The following is a 3,615-nucleotide window of genomic DNA, read 5'->3' on the forward strand; positions in this document are numbered from 1 at the left end:
ACATGCTTCAGCAGAACTCCGGGAGTGCAGATCCTCCGAGGGTAGGACGAGCTGCAGTGTGCAGGACCACCAGACCATGGGGCAGGAGTGGTGTGTGCATAGGTGGCCGCCGGCAGGAGGCATGGGGGAATTTCTGTGTCCCCAGCAGTGTCATAGGAAGCCCCTGAGGACGCTCTCCCAGAGGAAGACTTGAATTTCCTCATTTCCCAGGTGGAGGTCAGTGCCCCGTTCCTGAGCTGGTAAGTACAGGTTCTCTGTGGAAGACACAGACACAAGCTCCAGCTTGTCATTTATACACATAGTTTCAAAACCACACACATACTGGGCTGTTTGTTTTTGGTAAGTGCATGGCAAACACAGAGATGGGGTGCACGTGCCCATGTAATTTTAAACGCATTGGAAATATAGAGGAGGCCAGTTCTGATTTGAGGACTGTCTGGCTGCAGTGATTTATTGTACACAGACCTGAAGCGTCACCACACTGCCGTGTTGGCACAGATGCAGGTGGCATCATTCTCGCGGGTTTTTTGGAGACTAGAGCCCTCTGAAGTGTGAATACCCTGCTTACAAGCAGACCGAATGGCACAGCGGTTCCGTCACCAAGCCAATTGCTAATCCAGGTGTTTTGTAGGCAGAACATGATAATTTTGAATAAACTCGATAGCAACTTTTTAGTATCAACATAAACCCAGCCTTTCAGGGCTGGCTGACTGGCCACAGGCGTGTGGCTGGTCAGGGGGTCCGGGTGTCCAGCAGGATCCTGTGACTTACAGCCCTGTGCTCCACCCACTTTGATACCAGAAGGCTTGCACACACCATGTATACTCAAATGCTGAAGCTGAGACTTAAAAAAAGATTCCTCCAAAATAGTCATGAAGTCTATGTGGGTTGCGGTCCCCAAGCTGACCCGTCTGGGGGTGTTCTCTTACCTGGGTGGACACAGCTGGGGACCCAGCTCCTCCAGCACTCTCTGGAGCCCTGTCAAAGCCCAGGCCTGCTAGGCAGTGTCCCTGTGGTTGCCCTGATGATCCTGCCGTCTGAGGCTTGGCCTCATCACAGGGCTTGGCTCTGGAGGCAGATGGAGCAGCTTCGATGGTGCCACTGCAGAGGCAGTGCCAGCTGCCATTGTCCTCGGGAGCCCAAGATCAGCATCTCCAACTCTGTGGAATGACCCTGGCGCTGTTCCACAGGAAGGGGTGTTATCACTGACTCTGGATTGGGCACTGTGCACAGGTTTGAGGGATGGTACCTCGTTTATCCCCAGACCCACCCCACTCACAGAGGGAGCCAGGCTCCCGAACTGGGAAGGGACGTCTCCAGGGTCGGCCAACTGCAGCCTGGATTTTGCTTGGGGGGGAGTTCTGCTGCTCTAACTGCCTTTGGTCATTCCTTCAGACAGAATGTGCTAGAGGTGGAGGGGAGGGGGGACTGAGGGAGATGGGGAAGGTGACTAGCCTCGTGCTGGGTGATAGATACTAGGTGGGCTGTGCTGTGTGTGCTGGTCTCACCTTCAGCTTGCAGGAGCTCTGAGCACGTCACACCCTGAAATCACTGGGGCTGTACTCATTGCCGGTTGGGGTGAGCAGTGGAATGTATTGGGACGGTCGTTCAGGCAGCGTGTGGGTGGGAACGCAGGTGCCGAGCTGACCAGTAACCCCTACGTAGAAGATGCCATTTCTCCCAGCTGCCAAAGAGCTGCATTAGGAGCAGGGACCTCATGGAACCCTGTTTTGTTTCCTCCTCCAGTCCCAGATTCCCAGTTCTGTTTAGAAGGCGGCCTCTAAGTAATAGAGCTAATTCATTTCAATATAACAATGTATATACACACGTATGTGTGTATCCATATGTACATACTTACGAGCTCCGCGTGCAAGCATCTGTGTGCATGCGTGTGTGTAGTCATCCAGTCTTTTAGGGACTTAGGGATAAGGCAGGGCAATTGGGAAAGTTTGCAGATGGGAGCCTGGACTGGGTCGAATGGTGCTTCCTCCAAAATCGTGTCCACCTGAAACCTCAGAATGTGACTTTATTTGGAACTCAAGTTTTTGCTGATGTAGCCAGTTAAGTTAAAACGAGGTCATACTGGATTAGGGTAAACCCTAAGTCTAATGACTTGTGTTCTTATAAGAGAAAATAGAGACACACAGGAGAGCATGCCAGGTGAGGACAGTGGCCGATCAAACTGGTGCACCTGCAAGCCAAGGCACCCCAGGGAGCTCCAGGGTCACCGGAAGCTGCAAGAATCCAGGAAGACCCTGCCCTGGAGCCTTCCGAGAGAGCACAGCTCTGCTGACACCTTAGTTTCAGACTTTTCCCCTCCAGAACCACGAAAGACCAAATTTCTGTTCTTTTTAACCACTCAGCTTGTGAAGATTTGTTACAGCATCCCGAGGAAAATGATATAAGCACCCAAGGATGGATGAGGCGGGGGATGGTAAAAAGGCACACGCTGTAGAGAGCTGCAGCCTTGGGGAATTTGTGCACCATTGTGGTAAGCAGGTGCTTACTCAAGTCTTCAGCTCAGACACAGCCCGGCCCTGGCAGCCCAGGCGAATGACCTGGGAGGTGGTTCCCAGCAAGCTCCCAGCCCCAGGACCCCGTTGCTCAGCCCATGGCCAGATAGTGGACCTCTCAGTGATGGGCTGCGCTGCACGCTGAATCACCAGCCCCTCTTTCACTTCCCACCCTGATTTGGGGGCTCCCGACGTAGGCCGTACCTGGTTTGGCTGGGTTCCTGAGGCCTGACCTGTCTCCAGCTCAAAGCGATGTCTGATGATGGACACCCTGTGCTGCAGCCCGTGGTCCCGGCCGGGCAGGGGGAACTGGCAGGCATCAGTTTCGGGCCCAGTTTGGCCCCTTCCTTGCTGTATGGCCTGGTGGCTTCTCTCAGCAGGGGGCACTTCTAGAGCGGGGAGAACAACCGCCCAGTGTTGATAGAAGGAAGGCATGTGCTCACACGTTTACTCTCTGTGGTGCTGGGGACATGGTAAGTAATTGATCAGCCAATCAATAGCAATCAGTCAATAAAGGGTCACTTTGGTTATTCCTGTCTTTGTATTACTGAGTTTGATTGCTAGTCTTGGTTCCCAGAGCAACTGTCTCGTTTTCTTTCTTTCCTTCTTTCTTTCTTTCTTTCCTTTCTTCCTTCCTTCCTTCCTTCCTTCCTTCCTTCCTTCCTTCCTTCCTTCTTTCTTTCTTTCTGTCTGTCTTTCTGCACATTGCATCTTTTAACATGTCTGCCGGACTTTTTGCCCTGGTTCCGTGAAGATGGGGATGAGGACAGTGACGGTGAGAAGTCTCCCAGCCACAGAACAGCATGCTTAGGTGAGCTCATGGTCAGGTCAGTTCATTATTTTCTTTCAGACATATAGAGAAAGGAGACAGATTAGCCATTACCTCGATGTGGGTACGGACCAGTTGAGGTCACAAGATCCCCGTAGCTGCGGTCTTCACAGCACAGCCGTTATGATCATGAGAGCAGGAAGGAGGTTGGCTTCATCCTGCAGCTGAGCATGAAGAGGAAATTTGGAACAGAGGCTGGGAAAACAAGGGAGACACTGGTGGAATATTTATTTCTAGCTTTATTTATAGCATCCTTTGCTCAGAATCAGAAAT

This window comes from Mandrillus leucophaeus, unplaced genomic scaffold (assembly GCF_000951045.1).
Source record: "Mandrillus leucophaeus isolate KB7577 unplaced genomic scaffold, Mleu.le_1.0 Scaffold89, whole genome shotgun sequence".
NCBI lineage: Eukaryota > Metazoa > Chordata > Mammalia > Primates > Cercopithecidae > Mandrillus > Mandrillus leucophaeus.